Raw genomic sequence first — 12,991 nt, 5'->3', positions numbered from 1 at the left:
TTGCCGAGAAAACCCCAAATGGGGTTATGAATAGTTGGACATGACTAAAAAAAAACTAAGCAATGACCACATTCAGAATTGGAAAGAGTCTTTGGAGGCCATTGAGCCCAACAGACTTGAATGACAGCTGTTCTGCAGAAAAGAGCCTCTCTTTTGATTACCTTCCCTTCCTACAATGAGAGGGACTCCTCCCTCCCCAAGCCAGCCTATTCAACTTTTGGATAGATTTAACTCTTATGGAAAATTTTCTTAAATTGGGCTAGGGCTAAGAGCACTTGAATACATATGACATTTCCTCTTTATTTCTTCTCTTCTTTTTTTCCCAGGCAATTGGGGTTAAGTGACTTGCCCAGGGTCACACAGCTAATAAGTGTCAACTGTTTGGTCTGAGGCTGGATTTGAACTCAGGTCCTCCTAACTTCAGGGCCGATACTGTATCCACTGTGCCACCTAGCTGCCCCTATTTCTTCTCTTCTTACGGCTAAATGTCTTCAGTTGCTTCAACCAGCCCCCATATGAAATGGCTTCTAATCCTCTAAGAATCTATCCTCTAAGAGTCCATTGGGACACCTTCTTTGGTGTCCCAAAATGTTTATTGATTGATTTACCAACTGTGCCTACTTCAGGTCTCTTCCTACTGCAATCTATCTTGCACACAGATGCAAAAGTGATTTTCCTAATTTACAGTTCTGACCATGTCACTTCCCTACTCAGTAAATGCCAGTAGTAACTCTGTATTAACTCTAGGATTAAATATTACTGCATCCTTTTAAAGTTACTGTTTTTGTGAGTGTTTCTAAGTTTTAGCATAGTGGTACCTGTGTACAACTTATAAGCAAGCAATATATACATTTTGGGGCTGTGTGTTCAAATGTTTTTTTTTAACCAGCAGGGATATGTAATCAAAAGAGTTGAAGCAGAGACTGCTCATCTGGTCTAACATCTTCATTTTATGTGATCTTAGATGTCACTTGACCTTTTTTCCCTGTAGCTAATCTGTACCCAACAGAGACAGCATAGGTAGAGTAGGAAGGTCAAGGCCACCTAGGTAGTGAAAGAGGCAGAATTTGAATCTAGTTCCTCTAACTTCAAATTCAGTACTCTGTTACTTTTCCACGTTGCTAAAATATCTCAAATGGCATGATCCTTATCTTTGCCTTTCCAGGTCTGAACAGAAGAGAAGCAGTTCCTTCGAGGGCAAGATTAGGGAGGATGTTTGGTATAGTGTTCCCAAATAGTGAATACTAAAACCAGCTTTAGTCTGGTTTTAGAAACATGAAATAGAAAGCCCGAGCCCTGCCCACCGCCCCCAACCCTCCCAAATTCCGTCATTGCAGATTTGGGTTGCTTTTCCCTGCTAAAACTCAGGGGATAATAGAGGATTTCTCAAAAAACTTCCTGGATTTATGACTTTTTAACTTTCACTTTATAGTATCCTTTCTACCAAAGTGTCTGTCGATACAATGTGACAAAAGTCACTGTAGAGACTTCTGAATAAACTTAAGGTATAATTCTTACGTTGCTTATTTTACTTGATCTGACTAGAAGCATTGCTGAGTCTTTGCTAGGTGCTCCCTGGTTTCTTTCACTCCTCACAAACTCTTGGCCTTCTCCTGTAACCTCCAGGTTCTTTTGTTAGTTCACCGTTACCTTATTAGTCCCAATTTGTTCCCTTTAGCTCTATTACTTATTATTGTAGGAGCATGGTTCTTTCCATAGCTCTGGCACTCAACTAGCAATGTCGACAATGGTCAAATCACTTCTCTGAGCCTCAGTTTCCTTAAATGTAAAGGGGAGGGGTTTACTCTTGTAGTATCTACCTCAGGGTTGTTATGAGAATTAAAAGAGATTAAGTGTGTAAAGCACTTTGTAAACCTTATAGTGCTGTATAAAATGTCAACTAGTAGACTGATGATCTCTTCATCGTCTTCACTCATCTTTTTTGTTCATTTTTTCTAGGAAGTGAGTAATGGTGCATTTAAATATTATAATTTCCCAGCCCATTTACATTCTTCATTTACAAAATATGAAGGTGAAATCAAGGTAGCTTAGATCACTGAGACTTTAATGAGATCTATAAAGGATTACAGAGTCAATTAAGGAAGGCTTAAAACTCCTGAATTTGAGAAAAGTTGAATGTAACAGTATTCTCTCCTATATGAACAAACCTTAAAATAAACTTTATTGAAAAGGCAACTAGGTAGTAAAATGAATTAGAGCTCTGGACCTGGATCAGGAAGACATAAGTTCAAATATAGTCTCAAAAACTTCCTAGCTGTGTAACCCTGGGCAAGTCATTTAACCTCCGCCTGCCTTGGTTTACTTATTTGTAAGATGGATATAATAAAAGCACCTATCTCCCACCATTGTGTGTACAGAGTGAGATATTTATAAAGAGCTTTGCTAACCTTAAAGTACTATATAAATGCTAGCTATTATTATTATTATTATTGTTATTATTGTTAGATTAACAAAGCATCTAGGTGGAGACAACCTGATCCTTTCCATCACTGACAAAGAACTGCTTAAAATGTGAGGTTTCACCAATGTCTTCCTTTTTAGCCCCTTATTGTGCAAAAACCTCGTTTTCAAAGCAATGCAGCCAAAAGTTTTGATACATGTCACTTGTATCAATACCACAACTATCCAGAAGATTTTTCCCCAACTGATTGAACCAAAAGGCAACTTGACAGTTTCATTAACTTAAAAATCATAATAGACACAGGTCATTGAAATAGTCTTCATGGAAACTGCTCTGCAGATATAGATGTTACATGAGATAGTTTGGGTGACTGGTAATATAATTTTAGCATTAGTCAGTACATGGATTCAAAAGCTGCATTCCAAAATTAGTTTGGATGGAGAGTGCCAATTGTAGTATGAAAAATGAGCAGGTATGCCAAAAGTCTGTGACACTTTAATAGTTTGGTGACTTACTCGTCTACACTAATTCATTCCATAGATATTTATTGAGTGTTTGTTAGATAGAAGATCCTGTAGTAGGATCTCTGATCATTCTGGGTCAAGGTGGGGAACAACTAAATGTAATAGGTATATCCTATCTTGCTCTGTCATAACTAAAGGCAGGCCCATCAACTGAGGCAGCTAGGTAGTGCAGTAGATAAGAACCTTGGATCTGAGATCAAATCCTGCCTCAGACCCTTACTAGCTATGTGGCTTTTGGCAAATCAGTTAACTTTTATCAGCCTCAGTTTCCACATGTGTAAAATGGGGATAATAGCACCTACCACATAGGTAGTCAGTAAATCAACAAGCATTTATTTAGGGCTCACTATATATCAGGCACTGTTCAAGTGCTCGGAATAAAAATACAAACAGAAAGACAGTCCCTGCCCTCAAGGAGCTTACCTTCTAATGGGGGAAGACAACACATAAAAGGAAGTAGAAAGGGGCATGGTAGAGAAAGTCTGACATGTAACCTGAAGAGGAATGAGAAGTGGCTGGCTTGGGCACCCTCCTTGACGGAGTTTCTGAGAGAAGCCATCCAATCAGAACGAGAGGCCTCAGTGGTAAAGAGTACTTCCAATGTGTAAATTCCAGGGCTAGTATAAGCTTGTTATTGTAAACTTTTATCAATGCTAGCTATTTATGATTATTATTACCTTTCCATTTATCAACCCACCTGTCTACTAGTCTAATTTCTGACCTACCTCCTCTCTTCAATATGTTTTAGTAATTCTAGTTATAAATACATATTTCTGTGAATTGTTTATTTAGTCTCATTTTTTCCTACGAGGCTATAAACCTGAAGGGCAAGGACAGTATTTTTAATATGTTTCCTACCTATTGTACAAAGCTATTTACTCTATTATTTTCATTGGTGAAGTGAGTCTCCACTGAATAGCTTTCTCTACTACTTCAGATTGGCATTTTGTCTGTAACTTAAAGTCTTAAAGAGTTGCCTGGGATACAGAAAAGTTAATTCACCTTCCCAGCATCTCACACAGGCAGTATGTGTCAGAGGTGGAACTTGAATCCAAGTTTTACTGATTCCAAGGTGAATTCCATCCACTAAGTCATATTGCTTCTCACTCTACTGGATACCCAACCTATGTGCTTGTTGACCCACTCATCATTCTTAGGCAGCTATTTTAGCTTTTACATTTCTTCACACTTCTCCGTTCTTTTGTCCAAAGCCACTAAAAACTAAATGAAAATAAGATGTTAGAAAAATGTGAAGGGTTAAAAAGAGCCACATATCTCACTCTCACTTCATGTTCTGAGATTTTGTAAGCTATTTTTATTTCTCAATTAAGTATTATTGATTACTATGTGCCCTACTATGTGCTCAATCCACAGATCCAACATGTTTCAAAATTAACATTATCTTTACCATTGAAATGATCAGACTGATTTTTAAAAATTGATCCTATTTACAGTTAATTGATTTTGTCCTATAACTGACCAAGTTATGATTTTGTGTCTGAACTTAGTTCAGAATTCAGCTGGCCTATAATGAATTAAGTTTAGAAATCCAGTTCTCTTGTTAATCACTGTTCTATTTTTGTGTCAAGGATATTTGGTTTGTTGTCCAAAGAAATCTGGTTCACTATCTCTAACTTTGCAGGTGAACTCAAATAATGAACAATTTCTTAGTCAAAGGAGGGAAGGAGGGAGTTGTTGCTAGCCCCTTATACCAAAATTCCAACCAATCATATTGTCCCCCTCAGCGCTATAACCAGTCATATTGATTTTGCCATCCATAATGTTGAGCTCTTTTAATCAATCATAACTGTTCTCTACCTCTGAAGTCCTATTCTTTGTTTTGTACTCCCCAAGACTGTAAAAAAGAGCTGTCCCCCTCACTTGGGGTCTTAGCTTTGCTGAGGAAGCTGAGATTTTATTTATTGGTAAAATTGTGCTTTACTAATAAATTGATTATGCTTGGAACTTTGTGCCTCAGTTTACTTTATTTTGACTGTAACACCATTAGATGTATTTTGCAAACTATCTTTTTACCAAATGAAATTGGGTTATTAAGTTCTATTGTTACTGATCTGCTTTTCTTTTTTAAAATTAGTGCCAAATAGTTTTGATGATTATTACTTTTAAAAATTTTATTCAGAACTTAAGAGATAAAACAAGCAGTTCCATAACATAGTAGAATAGAAAAAAAGATGATTGCACATGAAATTGCAAATCTTTTATGTACAACTTGCTAGTCCCTTAAATACTTAGTAAAATCATTGTGTAACTTTGTCCCCCCTTTTTTTTCCATGCTCCCTCCCTCCCCCCAACCGTGGCCCTAGAGATGGCTACCATTAGGCACAAATTTTATATATATATTCACACACATACACACACACACACACACATATGTAAAACCATCCTTCTATACTTTTTTAAAATCAGTACTTCTTATTAGTATTTACCATATTTTTATTTATCAGTTCTTTCTCTGGATGCAGATACTATCTTCCTTCATAGGTCCTTTGTAGTTAATTTGGGTATTTATAATAATCAAAATGACTTAGTCACTCAAAGTTGTTCTTAAAACAATATTGCTGTTACTGTATATAACGTTTACTTGGTTCTACTCATTTCACTCTTCATTATTTCATGCAAGTCTATCCATGATTTTCTAAGACCATCGAACTCATCATTTGTTGTAGAATAGTAGTATGTCATCACAATCACATGCCACAACTTGTTCGGCCTTTCAGTTCTTTGCCACCACAAAGAGAGCTGCTATAAACATTTCAGAATATATAGATTCTTCTTCTTCTTCTCTAATCATATTGGGAAACAGACCTAGTAGTGGTATTGCTGGGTGAAGGGGTATATAGGCAGTTTAATAACTCTTTGGGCCTAATTCTAGATTGTTTTCCAAAATGGTTGGATTAGTTCACAGTTCTAACAATAGTAAATTAATGTCCCCATTTTTCTAATCCTCTCCAACATTTTTTTGCTTTCCTCTTCAATCATTTTAGCCAATCTGATAGTTGTAAAATATCTCAAGATTGTTTCAATTTGCATTTCTCTAGTCAATAATGATTTAGAGCATATTTTCATATGACTATAAATTGTTTTGATTTTGTCATTGGAAAACTGCCTATTTATATCCTTTGAACATTTATCAATTGGAAGATGACTGAGATTATTTTAGATTTTACAGAGTTCTTTATATATTTGAGATATGAGACATTTATCTAAGAAACTATCTCTAAAATTCCACCTCCCCCCCAATTTTCTGCTTTCCTTCTGATCTTCGCTACATTTGTTTTATTTGTATAAAAACTTTTAAATTTATAAAACGGTAATTATCCACTTTACACCTTACACTGCTTTCTAATTCTTGTTTATTCATAAATTGTTTGCTTATCTATAAGTCTGATAGGTAATATGTTCCATGTTCTTCAAGTTTTCTTGTAATCTCTCTTTACATCTAGGTCACATATTCTTTTTGACCTTATCTTGGTAAATGGTATAAGATATTGGTCTATGCCTAGTTTCTGCCAGACTGATTTCCAGCTTTCCCAACAGTTTTTTACCAAATCATGAATTCTTGTCCCCAAGACTTAATTCTATACACTTGTCAAACAAAAGGTTACTATAGTCATTTGCTGCTGTAAATTGTATGTCTACTCTGTTCCACTGATCTGCCTTTCTGTTTCTTAGCCAGTACCAGATAGGAGGTTTAGCAATACCAGATATTAAAGGTAGTAATTATCAAAACCATCTAGTATTGGCTAAGAGATGATTACTACTTTATTATATGGCTCATGTACTGGAAAAGCTATTCCCTCTTCATTTCTCCTTTTCTTTCCATTATCTCTCTTGCGATTTTAGACCCTTTGTTCCTCCAAATGAATTCTGCTATTTTATACTCCTAGCACTCTAAAGTAACCTCTTCTTAGTTTAATTGGAAGAATACTAAATCTGTAAATTAATTTGGGTAGTATCATCACTTTTATTGTATTGATGCAGTCTGGCCACAAGCAGTGAACAGATTTTTATTGATATATTTTGTTTTTACATTGCCTAGAGTTCCTCCTGTATTCTTCCATCTTCCCTTCCCAGAGAGCTATGCTTTTTAACAAAGAATTTTTTTTGAAAGGAAAAAGAATAAAAAAAATTCATCAAGACTAATCCATTAAAAAAAAATCCAACATTAATTATATCGTTCAGTCCAGTGGGTCCCCCCATTTTGTCAAAGGAGGACAGGGAGGTGTTTTTTCGTATCTCTTCTTGAGGGAAACTAGTTCTTTATAATTTTAAAATGTTCGTCTTTAATTGTTTTTGATTTTTAGTTTTTTTCCCATGTTTGTTGTAGTAGTCATTATGTCTATTGTTTTCTTGGCTCTGCTTACTTTACAGAGACATAATAACTTCTTAGCGCTTCCATGCTTCAAGGAGTGTTTTTAAATTGTATTTATATGTGTTGAAAGTGTCTTGGTAGATTGACTATTGCATATTTTATGCCTTTTCTAGTTATTTTGAATGAGATTTCTCCTGCTTTTTGTTGTTGCTGTATAGAAATGCAGATAATTTATTCTTGTATTTCTGCTACTTTCCTGATGAATACATGAATGAATGAAAAAGTATTTATTAAGTGCTTATTATGTGCAAAGCACCATGCTAAGTGCTTGGGTTACCAAAAGAAAAGCAGGCAGTCCCTGCTCTCAAGAAGCTCACATTCTAATGGGGGAGACAACGAATAATAATAATGGGGGTTTCAGCAGCAATTCAGATGGAAAGCCCCCATAGTCCTTCAGGTTCAGCAGCAAGGCAGATGGTAGAATATCTCCTTTAATCTTTATTTCCACTGACAAAACCAGATCAGTTTCTGATGTTGGACTATTTTACAATGCTGTTGGCCAGATTTTTCTTTTCTGATTCTCCAGTAACTGTGACTTCTGATAAGACAGGGGCTCCAGCACTGTCAGAAACAGTTGCTGAGTTACATCTTCATAAGGATTGTTGTTGTGGATGATGGCTGTGAGGGCCAGGCTGAAAGAAAGGCTGGTGGTCTGAGGAATACTGCTATTCCTGACCTAAGGATCCTGGGCTATTTCCATTAGGGTTTAAAAAGAAGTGGAGGTCAAGGTGATGGCCTTGCCTATCACGTACTGATTCTTGTCTGTCCCTCAGGGTGCCTTGCTTCTTTGACTAGGCTGGCTGGCTCCTTCACAGTGGTTGCTTTTCCTGGATAATGGCATTCATGGTTGGTTCAAAAACATGGCCAGTAGCCTGGGAGAGAGGGCTGCTCTTTCTAGCGCTCTCAGACTTATCTGCCCATTGCTAGCAGATCAGTGATTAGTTGGTTGTGGTGAGGACAGTGGTCCATGGTATAAAGAGATTGATCCATTAGGTGATGGCCTCAGGGGCCACTCTGGAAACGTGGCTATTCTCAAGGCTCTTGGGCTCAGTATCTTGGACTATTTCCATTAGAGCTTTGGGGGAAAGGCTGGTCAAGGCCTTGGCAGTGTTTTGACTTACCTGGCACATACTAACTTTTGTCTCTCCCTCAGAGTGTTTTGCCTTGCTGCTATTCATTCTCCAAATCAGTTTCTTTATTGATTCTTTGGGATTTTCTAAATAATCCATCCTGTCACCTACAAATAGGTAAAATTTCATTACTTCTTTGCCTGTTAGTGTTTTTTATTTCTTTTTTCTTATCTTATTGCTACTGCTAGCATTTCAACTACGTCAAATAATAGTAATGTTAGGGAATACTTTTACTTTACTCCTGAATTTATTGGAAAAACTTCTAATATTCCTCCAATGCATACACACACACACACACACACACACACACACACACACACACACACACACTGATCTTTCCATGTCTATACTTTCTGGGTGTTTTTGTGTGTGTTTAAATATATATGTCTGTGTGTTACATAACACACAATATTATATATATATGTATATATATACACACGTATAAAGGCCTTTGACAAAATAAACATACATTATTTTATATATGTAAAATATGTAAATATTAAAATTATGTATTGCTTTCCTATGACATATATAATATCAATAGATATATATTTTATATATAATCATGTGGTTTTGGTTGATTCTGTCTATTGCTAATGTATTCCCACCCCTCCATCATCCCCCTTAACAGTCATTTTATACTTTTTTTTGTTAGGGCCAAATAGCTCATTACCTCATAGGCAGTCTCCTGGTGACTATTGGTTGTCACTCTTACTGTAATTCCCACCAGTTGATCCTAATTCCATCCTCTAGAAACACCCAGGACAAATCTGCTTTCTCTTCCACATGACAACTCCTAAGATGTTTTAAAATGCCTGTTATTCTTCTTTTTGGTCTTCTCATCCACAGTCTAAACTTTTCTAGTTTCTTCAACTGTAACTCCTGTGACCTGGTTTCTGCTCTTCAGTGTGGCATACATAGTAGAGGCAGCACTGGAATTGGAGTCAGAGGATCTGGGTTCAAATGCTAGGTCAGCTATATACTTACTATCTCTGTGACCTTAGGCAAGTCACTTAATCTCAATAGACCTCAGTTTTTGCATTGGTAAAATAAGACCTAGACAGTTCCTAAGGTATCTTCTGGCTCAGTATTCTCTGGTCCAGAATGGTTGAGCTAATTCACATCTGCGCCAACAGTGCATTGGTGTTCCTCTCCTTCCACTGCAACTTCACAATTGTTATTTTCCTTTTATTTTTCAGTGATTCTCTCTATCCTATGTTTGTACAAGAATTCGCCTCTTGCCCTTTTCATAGTTGTGAAACAGATCTCCTTCCCTGTTCCTCTAATTTAGTTAGGATATGACTTTTTATGTCTAGATTGTGTATTAATTTGGAGTTCATTTTGGTTTCTGGTATGAGATGTTGATCTAAACCCCTGATTTTCAGTTTTCCTAGCAGTTTTTGTTGAGTAGTGAATCCATTTGTCATATGTTCATATACTTCGACCCATCATCTATTGGGAACAGAATGTTACTGTTGTATTGATACTTTATGAATTTTTGAGACCAAGTTTTTAACTTATATACATTGCAAATATTTTCCCCAAACTGGTATTTTCCTTTTTATCTTGCTTACCTGGCTTCTTTTAAGTTTCAGCTAAAACCACATTTTTTAAGAGAAGCCTTTCCTGATCCTTCTTAATTCTATTGCCTTCTCTCTGTTGATTATCTCAAATTTCTTCTGTATAAATCTTGTTTGTACATAATTATTGTCATATTGTTTTGCTGCATTAGACTGTGAACTCTTCAAGAGTTATTTTCAGCACTTAAGCATCGTGCCTGGAACATAGTAATTATTTAATAATGCTAAGTAATTGACTCATTTGATTTTATTACTTTTTTTTTTAATGTGCATCTACCTAGTTGATAGCAATTTTTTTTTTTTGCTTTTTGGTGAGGCAAAAAATCAGAGTTAAGTGACTTGCCCAGGGTCACACAGCCAGGAAGTGTCAAGTGTCTGTATTTGAACTCAGGTCTTCCTGACTCCAAGGCCAGAGCTCTATCCACTATGCCACCTAGCTGCCCCTAATTTCTTCTTTCTACCCTCCAAAATTGAGATAAACATATTATTCCATTCCCTCTTAATTTTTATCAGTTTATTTTTGACTTTAATCCTGTGATCCAGTTAGAATTTATTATAATGTGAGTTAAGGTTATCCATTTATTTTTCATCATGTTTCTAACTAGAGTTCTCAACATGTATTAAATAATGGGTCACCTTGTACACTTATTCTTTCCTTGGGTTTGTCAAATATTAACTTTTGGTACACATTTGCTTCTATTTATGGGATCTTTATTCTATTTCCTTGGTGAATTTTTCTCTTTCTTGCCAAGTTAGATGGTTTTATGTATTGGTAGTATGTAATAATAACAATAATAATAATAATAATAACATCAATAATAATAATAGCTAGCATTTATATAGTACTTTAAGGTTTGCAAAGTGCTTTATATGTATTATATCTTTTAATTGCTATAACAATTCTGTGAGGCAGATGATATTATTAATCCCATTTTACAGGTGAGGAAACTGAGGCCAAAAGTGAAATGACTTGTCCCAGGGTCACACAGGTAGTAAATGTTAGAAGCCATATTTGAACTCAAATCTTCTTGATTCTAAGTCCAGTACTATGCATTACATTTTCTCCTTGCCTTTAATAATGTGAATGATTTTTGTGAGTTACCCGTAAATCTTGCAACCTTACTGAACTCATTTATTATCTCAATTAAATTTTTTTTGTGCACAGCAATAGCTTACCTTGGTAAACAGGTCATGGCATCCTCAGATAACATCTATCTTTTTCTTTTTTCTTTTAATAATTTTTATTTCATTTCCCCTTCTAATTGTGATTGCTGAGTGGAAAAGTGGTAGAGTGTATACAGGGCTGACCTTGGTGTCAGAAAGACCTGATTTAACTCTTGTCTCTACCCACGCTGGTTTGTGACCCTGGGAAAGTAACTTTATCTTTTAGCTCCACAGACAACTCTCTAAGATTGTATTAGAGATGAGCTGTCAGCCTATATAGTTAAAGATAGTTTCCTCACCAGGAGTTCCTTAGACTGATGAAATCATAGTTCTGGACCACACTTACTTTCCTTCTCCTCTATGTCACTAATAAGATTGGCCTAAAATTTTTGTGAGTTTTATGTATAATTGAAAAAAAATACATTTTTCTTCATAGATCAGTTATAGCATATTAAAATGGCAGTTCATAGCAATAGTTTATTTGTTGCTGGTCTTTTTTTTTTTTTACTAGGTTAATAATATTCTGATAATAGAATATTAAATTCTCCTACTATTATATATTTTCTCTCTTCTAGGAATGCTACTCACCTTTCATTCATAAATTAAGCTACAATATCATTTGTTGTATAAATGAAATATTGCTATTGAATATTCCTTTCATGAAATTATCCTTGTTTGCTTCTTTTGATGTTTTCTGCTTAAATTTGACTTTATCTACATATCATATGATTTCTGATATTTTGAGCTTTCTGTTTCATGATATATTTTAGAACAACCTATTGATTTTAACATGCACACATACTTTTACTTTAAATGTTTCCAGTACACAATATGTTGACAGATTTTTTTTAGTCCATTCTTTAATTTTTTTTTTTTAAATAGAACTCAGGCCACTCATTTAATTTTAGATATTATATTTCTTCTAGCATTTCATTAATTTTTTTGTTCTTAATATTACTAAAGGAATTGAAATCAATCTTATTTTTCTATGACTAGTTTTTACTAATGAAACTATTTCATGAACCAAATTTTTGTCTTTTAAGCTGTTAACTCTGTGTTTTATTTATTTATTTATTTAGGCTAGGCAATGGGGTTAAGGGACTTGTCCAGGGTCACACAGCTAGTAAGTGTTAATGTGTCTGAGGCTGGATTTGAACTCAGGTCCCCCTGAATCCAGGGCCAGTGCCCTATCTACTGCACCACCTAGCTGCACCTTTAACTCTGTGTTAACATAAAAACTTTATTTTTCTTATTTTCCTTTCTCCTTTTATCTTTTTATTATTATTATTATTATTTTTGGCAATCAAGGTTAAGTAATTTGCCCAGGGTCACACAGCTAGTGAGTATGATGTGTCTCAGGCCGGATTTGAACTCAGGTCCTTCTGACTACAGGGCTGGTGCTCTATCCACTACACCACCTAGCTGCCCCCTTTTTATTATTTAAAACAGATTTTACATGCCTTTTAAAATTTATGGCCTAAACATATTCTTTCTCTTTTCCCATTCATTATAACATATTTTAATCTAATGTCCTAACTTTATTTGTTTTACAAAAGATCTTACACTTTTCTATATATATCTATATTTTTTACTTTTTGGTAAGACAATCAGGGTTAAGTGACTTGCTCAGGGTGACATAGCTAGTAAGTATCATGTGCCTGAGGCTGGATTGGAACTCAGGTCCTTCTGACTCCAGGGCTGGTGCTTTATCCACTGTACCACCTAGCCACCCCTCTTTGTAGTCTTCATTACAGATAACAGCTGACTTTTATTGAGAA

Source organism: Phascolarctos cinereus, unplaced genomic scaffold, assembly GCF_003287225.1.
Source record: "Phascolarctos cinereus isolate Bilbo 61053 unplaced genomic scaffold, phaCin_HiC Scaffold_4;HRSCAF=312, whole genome shotgun sequence".
Taxonomy (NCBI): Eukaryota; Metazoa; Chordata; class Mammalia; order Diprotodontia; family Phascolarctidae; genus Phascolarctos; species Phascolarctos cinereus.
Note: the sequence above shows the minus strand (reverse complement) of the source record.